This window comes from Gekko japonicus, unplaced genomic scaffold (genome assembly GCF_001447785.1).
Source record: "Gekko japonicus isolate JY-2015 unplaced genomic scaffold, Gekko_japonicus_V1.1 scaffold1875, whole genome shotgun sequence".
Classification (NCBI taxonomy): Eukaryota; Metazoa; Chordata; class Lepidosauria; order Squamata; family Gekkonidae; genus Gekko; species Gekko japonicus.
The window spans coordinates 9266-18035 of NW_015167592.1; positions in this window are offsets into that span (position 1 = coordinate 9266).

The window sequence follows — 8770 nt, forward strand, 5'->3', positions numbered from 1 at the left end:
AAGAGCCAGCGCTGGGGAGGGTTTCCTTGAAGCCGCATCTTTCCGCGAGTATTTCGGGTCCAAGCCCGACTCTTTTCTACCGTTCGAACGCACACGTTTCACTATTGCCACCAATCACGAGGGCTACCAACTGACATGATGAAAATCTTAGGTTTCCACGGCAACAAACTACTGAGCGCAATCCAGCTTTCACTGAGGCAAATGGGGGAGGGGGTCTCTTTCAGTTTCAATGGGCCTGACGTACGGCTATTTGTAACAGATTAAACCAGTGCTTAACCGGTGTTTTAAAAAGGGTGATGGAGCTTGTCTGTCTGGGCTCCCACCCTCTAATCCCGACAATGCCTTTCTCCTCAGCCTTGTGGTACTTTGGGAGTTAATAGGGAAGGAAATGCCTCCTGTCTTTCCTCAGGGTGTAGTCCTGGCACAGGAAACAAAGGCCCGGGTGGAACATCATGGCACCAGTAAATCCTGGACCTGACATGCTGTTGAAGACCTGGCTCTGGAGGAGGATCCCATCCGTCAGTGTTTGGTGCCTAGGACAGGAGAAGCAATCAGTATATATATTTTTAACATTACCATTTCCTTCAGAGAGCGGTACATCAAAGTTGCATTGAGTTTTAACTGTATTCACTTCCAGGTTCTCAGGCAGAAAGACCACATTCCAGGGACACTGTTTCAGGCCCGCAGCCAGGATTCCTTTGGTCGGAGGGCATTTAAATTTCTCGGGGGGGGGGACACCTAATCCAATTAAAGTTGATTTGATTAATCTCCCGCAGCCGTGGGGGAAGGCAAGGAGAGGCGGCAGCAAAGTTGTGGAGGGGCCTTTGAAGTAAGTCGAGGGGGCCCTGCCCCTAAATGCCCCACCGTAGCTATGGGCCTGCACTGTTTACTTTTTACTGTTTTTTTTAAAAAACTTATCCTTGTTCTTTGCTCCTGAGCCTCGAGAGGCTGTGTGCCTGTGCAATTTGAGGGCTGAATGCTCTTCTAAGTCAGGGCGTTCCATCTGTAGCTGCGGAGAACCAAACTATAAATAGTAATGAGATTGTCTAGCCACACACCAGCCTATTCCTCTCTGGCCGTTCGGAGCTGATCTTCAAGTGGCGTCTGTTTCTTGATGTGAACAGAACAGGAGCTTCCACACATGAGCCAGAACTCTGCTTTTGCTGCAAATGTGGCTTTTTCAGGTGTGTGACAAAATGTCTGCGGCTCCAGTACTTGACCACCTGAGCTGTGATATAAAACAGCTGAAGCCCAGGTATGCCAAACGCAGCACCACGGTTCTGGCTGCTATTGGCAAATACCCAGTTTTTCACTTGGATCGTGCCATTTGTTTCAAGGGCTGCCTCCAAATATGGACGCTCTCCCTTAAAGACTGCCGTTTACTGCAGTGAGCAGAACACTAATTTCTCCTAGCACCAAGGAAGACAGTCTTTGGACAGCAAGTAGTCATAGCGCTACAGCCTGCTCTGAATATACCGATCTCATTCTGTATCCTGGAGTTGCTTCAGAAATGTTGGGGGGTAGAGCAGTGGAAATTGCTTCTTTCAGAGACAGCCTGCCAATCTCTATGGTGGACTAAGAATTCTGGGGTTTTAAGTGACATCCCCAATTCTGGTGAGTCCCGGGTCTCTGCCTCTCTAAGAACACAGTAGTGCCCACTACTGTCTACCAGAGACAATAATCATGCCTTTTGTTACGACCAACTCAAATGCCAAAAAAACCAGCATGCAAGGCTTCAAGTTTTCATCAGGTGGGATTTTAAAAAGGAGAGGGCCAGGCTATCTGTCTCTGCGTACAGTCGTGTAGACCTAGGAGGCAATGGGGCACAGGGCTGAATTAGTATCCGCCACCAATAGCCTTCTAGGAAGAAGGCTGTGGCACAGTGGTAGAGCATCTGCTTGGTATGCAGAAGGTCCCAGGTTAAATCCCCAGCATCACAAGCGAAAAGGATCACAAGCTAAAAGGTAGGTGATGTGAAAGGTGCCAGAGAGCTGCGGCCAATCTGAGTAGACAATACTGAAAATGGCATGATTTAGTATAAGGCAGCTGTTAGATCGCCGCTAACAAAAGTCCGGAGAGTGATCTCAGCAAAGTGAATCAGCTTTATTGAAGAAACGAACAAGCACTCAAACGCATTCAAAACCAGAACAGTTTAACATTGGGAGCTAGGCTCCTTTTAAACATTCCCGGGCTAACATAGCCACGCCTATTTACATTAACAACCAATGAGGTTGATGAGATAAGGTCCAATTAGAGTCTTTCCCTCTCAGGGAGCGGGTACAGTTCTGATTGGTCGCTGTTGTGGAGCGACCAATAGTAGAGCAGGTCGGAGGAGCCTTGCCTGGCTCGAAGCTTTACATGGGGAGTGAATGCGGCGATTCATGTAAGCATTTCAATACATTACAGCAGCTTCATGTGTTCATGTGACAGAACATTCAGAACGGGGGGCCGCCATCATTCTTACAAAGTGCCTGATATCAGCTCTACCCTGTGCCCCAGCATCACCCCTAAGTTTGCATGACGCAAGAGCGGACAACGAGCCTCAAGATCATGGCCTCAAACAACATTTTTGGACCCCCTCATTTTAAAATTATCCAGCCTGGTGAAAACTTCTGGAGAACTCAAAAACTTGCAGTTTTGGGACATTTCAGCTGGTTTAAACAAAGGTATTACATGGATGCTTGTGGATTTTTCCTTGGATGAGATACCGTATCTTTTGGACCATAAGACGCACTTTTTCTTCCAAAAAAAGTGAGGGGGAAAGTGTGTGCGTCTTATGGACCAAATACTGAGCCCCAGGGTTCAGAATATTTTTTCCCCTGTTTTCCTCCTCTAAAAACTAGGTGAAACAAAGGTATTACATGGATGCTTGTGGGTTTTTCCTTGGATGACATATATAAGCCATTGGATCAGAGTCCAGTATCACCTTAGAGACCAACAAGTGTTTCAGGGTATAATAGTTTGAGAGTCAAAGGTCTCTTCATCAGACATAGGTAGAGGAGAAATGGAGATCTCTCGAGCCCTTTTATCCTAGTCAGAAGACAGGAGGGGCGTTGGGGCAAAGGACTCAAAGATCTCTTTTTATTCCACACACATCTGACGAAGGAAACGTTGACTCTCTGAAACTCTTATTGGTGTTGTAAGATGCTAAAAGGTAAAGGTAAAGGTTCCCTTGCTCGAAAGCCAGTCAAATCCAACTCTAGGGTTGCGGTGCTCATCTCCGTTTCAAAGCCAAAGAGCCAGCGCTGTCCGAAGACGTTTCCGTGGTCATGTGGCCGGCATGACTAAACACCAAGGCGCACGGAACGCTTCTGACTGAAGTGGTACCTATTTATCTACTTGCAATTTCTTGCTTTCAAACTGCTAGGTTGGCAGGAGCTGGAACTAGAGACGGGAGCTCACTCCGGCATGCGGCACACTTGGGTCTTGAGCTGCTGAACTACCGACCTTCCACAGCCTGCAGTTCAGCGTCTTAACCACTTGAGCCACCACAGCTCTGTAAGATGCTACTGGATTCAAATTTGACTGTTCTACTGCAGTCCAACCCTGTTTTTGTTTACCCTTGTATCCCAGGAGAAAGGAGGGGTGTGTCAAAGTCTCCTAATTTCCCCCAGAGGAAATTACTTTCTCCACTAATTCACAACCACATGAAATCAGGGGCTGAAGCAAGCTGAACACGTTAACTCTGGAGTAATAAACCTAACCATGAATTTCAGAGGTGCCCATATCACACTGTAGTAACGAAAACAAGAGCCTGGAACACCTTAGTGGTAGTGCAGTCGCACACACTACATAATCCACTGTCAATGCACTTTCCGACTGGATTTTGCCAGTTCACTCAATAAAATCCAGTTGGAAAGTGCACTGTGAGTGGATTGAATTATTTAGTGTGTGTGACCACAGCCTGGGGGCATGACCATAAATACAGAAAGCGTGCATTTTGAAGACCATAACGGGATAACTATTTGGAGAAGTGCGTCTTTGAGTAGAATGATGGCAAGCAGAAAAACAAAAATCTAAGCTCTTCTCTGGTCAAAATTGCATTAACACACACTGTTGGAAGGATACATATCTCAGCATGCGTTGGGGGCCCCCACTTCCTATTTTGGCTACTCGGCGCCGCACTAAGGTAGCCCGAGAATGGCGAAGAAACTTTCCTTCCACTCCTAATAGCCAGTGGTTAGATTATATGCCTGGCTCAAGGGAACATAAGATCTAGCGGCACTGTAAAGACTAAAGCGACATTTAAGGTGCCTCTAGAGTTTTGTTTTGCTTTTTGCTATGACAGTCTTAATTTGCAATCATTAAGGCCAACAGAATTAGAAAACAAGCTCCTAGGGCAAATGTGGAAGTAGTACTGAGGCCTTGAATACGGTGAAATCACAGGGTGTTTTATTGACAGGAATAATGAGCATCCTGAGGCAATCACAGTATTATTATTAGTTACACAACAACAGTATCAAAAACTAAGATGCACGTATTCCAGCATACAAACATGTGCTGCAACATCTAACATTCTAGAAGGGGAGGCAAGAGACCAAGAGGAAGAGCCCACCAGCACCAATATCTACCTTTCTGTGCAGATCCAACAAATGTCTGATTCCCGTAGTAGATGTCCAAAGATCTGGAATGGCCTATTTAGAATGGCTGCAGTGGGCACCTTCACTTGCTTCAGTCAGGAAGGTGTCCAGAGGGCATCTGGTAGGAGGTAAACTTTTTTAGCTGTATTAACTCTCTGTGCTGCCTTTTAACCCCTATGTTTTAATTCCGTGTTCGTGTTTAACTTGTTGGATGCTTGTGCTATCTGTTCAGCAGCCTCTGCTCCCTCAAATTTGCCGAGAAAGGATTATATTTTTTAACAAATAAATAAAAATATTACGCTAAGGTGGCCAGATCCTCTGTACTGGAGTACTCTTGACTGACATACCACGAAGCCCTGATTCAATACAAGAGGCTTGTTTCTTTCTGCAGTTGCCTTCCGGTGAGATTGACCAGATTACACTGAAGTACACCTAAACCTTCTCTGGATCTCCCGCAAGCATTGGGAATGAGTATTGAATCATGTGACTGAGAGAAGCTACCTCCAGCTGCCAAGATGGAGAGGAAGGCCAACAGAATTCAGACTTGATGGCAACATCTCCTTCCAAAGCTTTTTGTTATAATTTTTTTAAAAAAGGATATGCACAAGTTACGGCTCTATTGGCTCTGTTTGCATGCAATGTAGAGACAGGGAACAAAACTGAGGCCTCCTTGAAAAGATCTTGCTACCTAATAGTATGAAGGAACTACACAAGAAAGGCACTGGGAGGAACATCCATAAACAGAAGTATACAACTCCCAATGACTCTACATGCCTGTATCCCACTGCAAGCTAACAAGCAGAGAAGCAATGAGGCTTTCTCAGCCTGTAATTTCTGATGCCAAAACAGCACGTTATGGTCTCCATCCAAATTGAATGCTATTTCATCCAGAGACCCCTCCTGTGCAGGAATTCTGCAGTGGGTCCAAAAGCACTTCTTTAAAAGGACCATATACTTTCCCAGCAGCGACTTAAAAAGTTGAAGCCGCCAGCAGTCAAACTCCCTTTGTGAGATCTTTAGGATTCCTTCCCCATATTCTTTGTTCCATAAACAATTTCACTCTGCAGCCTTGTGCCTGTATGGGGAGGGAGAGAAAAAGGAAAGAGGGGAAGGCCCAGAAGCACGAAGCGAAATGAAAACGTAACCCTTGTTTTGCTTGAATTTAATACTTTAATTGGCGAATTGTGGAAAGAAACCTCTGAAATGTGACAGGCGTCTGGTAACATCTGCTAGAAAAATCTCCAAACATCATTTGAAGAAGACAAAACACCTGGGAGCGGGTCACGCATAAAGCTCTGATGCAAATACTTTAGCCACCGTTTCTCCAGACCAGGGGTCCCCAACGTGGTTTCCGAGGGTGCCACTGTGCCCGTCAACACCTTTCCTGGCGCCCACAAAGTGCTTGCAGAGAGTGGATGGGGGCTAGGTGGGGCTTTTGCACAGCAGGGCTTCCGACTGGCTGTGTAGACTAAAAGGCATCCTGTTAAACAGAGGTTCTGCCTGAAATGCTAGACAGTTACTTACTGTTAGAGTCATACATAACCTCACTCTCTGTGGTTGGCATTGCCTCCTGCAGCGGCCATTTTGTGACTGGCTCCGCCTACTGTGGTGGCCATTTTGTAGTTGTGCCCACTGTCCTGTCAGAATTCCAAAGGCGCCCTCAGGCTCAAAAAGGTTGGGGACCCCTACTCCAGATCTTCCCCCTTGTCTAATGCTGGTCAGGATTGCTTTGGGGTGAGCAAAGATTGTAGGTCGCTCATTCGCGTTGGGAGAAACTGGCTCTACAAAGGTATTCGCAGCCATGGATTTGACATTCAACCTTGCCTTTACGCAACTCAAGTTACTGAAAAAGTATTCTAAAAGTTAGGCGTGCGTTAATACCCTGCCAGGCAAGGAGTACGTTTAAATGCTTTACTTTAAGCGATACAGTTGTCATGTGGTCCCAGAAAGTATGTGAGATCTTTCAGAGTAACACAGAAATTTTTTTGTCAAGCAAAGGTAAATGGGGTTATACGTATGGGTATAATTGATCAACATTCTTTACATTTTGCCTGATGAAGAGCTCTGTATAACTCTAAAGTTTGCATATTTCTAGGTCAACTGAAGTTGTCTAACAGCAGGACTGGCATATTTGATACCTTATATTGCTGGACTGGACCTGTAAGTACGTCATCTCCATTCACAATAGCACCTGTGCAACTTGATGTGCAGCTGTTTGCGTCACCGTAAAAAAAATAATTAACCCAAACACACATTCACTTTACGGTATGACGGAGTCTGATCCCAGCATTATTTTTTTGCCTCCTAAACAGTGTTTTAAACAATTACAGCATTTGGCTTAAAACAGTGAGTCAAAATAAATATATTCTCTCTCAGTCATGAGGTAACAAATGTGCTTGAGAGAGTCGGGTGGAACAAACAATAACATAAAAGAAAACTCTGTGGGACCAGCCCAATCACTCGTCTCTCCACTCATGAACACAGAAATCTTTAGGCTTAGGCATGTGAATAATTTCAGTCGTAAGACATGCCACCTTCTTATCTGGCAGAGCTCTTGTGCTGAGAACAGCTACGGCTACAGACAGCTTTTCCTGACCCCTCCCCCATACAGCAATGGGGGGGGAACTCTTTTACTTCCTGAGTATTTGCTATTGTAGAGCTATTAACTGGCATACCCTAACCCTGCCAGAAAAAGAAGTTGGCATCTCTTACTGTATGTCGATCTCCACGAGAATTTATTGGGAGAACTCATTGCTGACCAGGAGATTCAGTTGTGGGTGATTCTTTTTTTAGTCACGGATGCAAATCTTTCATATACTTTATTTAAATCAACTTCCAAATCAATTTTGTAGAGACTGTAAAAATGGTTGCAGAAAAAGGATACTGCCTACCGAAACTCAGTCCACTGTCACTGGCTGTATCATAGGTATACTCAGATTCAATCCCCTAAAACTCAGTAAAGTACAACATGATCCAATGCCTGCTCATTCAGAACTAAATCCCAATGGCTTGCTTCTTGCGTACAGGATCGCTGCCAAGGATACCAGATCTCTCCTACACTGCCAAAATCGATGCAAATTTTGCACGGGTGGATTATATTTCCAGAGGGCTAGCTGTGTGAGTCAAATGTCACAAAATAAAATCAGTAGTCTAGTGACACTTTAAAGACTAACAACATTTATTCCAGCCCCTCCCCTTCTGTAATTTTCCTTATAAAATCATGGAGACTGACATCCTCTTCACAGCATTTGAAGAAGTGAGCTCTGACCCAGGAAAACTCATGCTGGAACAAATGTTGTTGGCCAAGTAAGGTGCCACTGGACTTCTGGGTTATATCTGCCCTTTTCTTTACCTTTCGCTGCCACAGCTCTGAACAACCAGTTAAAAAGAATACGATTGGGGGTGGGGTGCACAGTTAAATGCTTGATCTTTGGAAGAAGAAGCAATTTGCACCAAGTATTTTTTCACTCGGCTCAGAATCTTCCTGGTGTGTCCCCGTCCCGTCCCCACGGGGGGGAAGGCTCTGGTTCACAAAAGCCACGAGAAAAGAATAGGAACACAAAATTAAAATGCAACTCTACCTCTTTCACTCTGATGTGGGGAAAAGAAACAAAATCTGCCCGCCAATGGCTGTTTCACTGAGTAGGTATAAGAGGACGGGATTTTTCCGTGTTATTGCTACAGCGCGAGGGCTTCTCGTCAAGAGAGAACAAGCTCTTCCCGCAGAATGTTTAGAATGCAGCACCAGGCGGCGGCAGCTGCCAACCAATGCCCCCGCCACTCACATCACACACAATTAAGATACAGAATTCTCTTTTCATCTAGGAATTTGTGGGTGCCACAGACAGGATGGCCCATCCTTCTTTGTCCCATTTTTCAAGAGCCTTCAAAGGGAAAGGCTTCACCTCTGGTCATCTGGCACTGCTGGTGGGAGGAGGGGGGGGTCTGATCCTTCCCCATCCCACTGAAATGAGACACTTCCTATGGAGTACACAAACCACTGCAAACCCCCATTTGCTGATTTCATACATTTTGCTTATTTACCTATCTGCTCCGGGATCTCTGGAGCTAGCCTTTTGTGTGTGTGTGTGTGCGTATGTAGGGGATCTTATCTCAGCCTTCCAACAAAGAGCCATAAGCCAAGCAATTTTATTTTATGTATCAAACTGCCCCCCAGCCCACCCCACCCG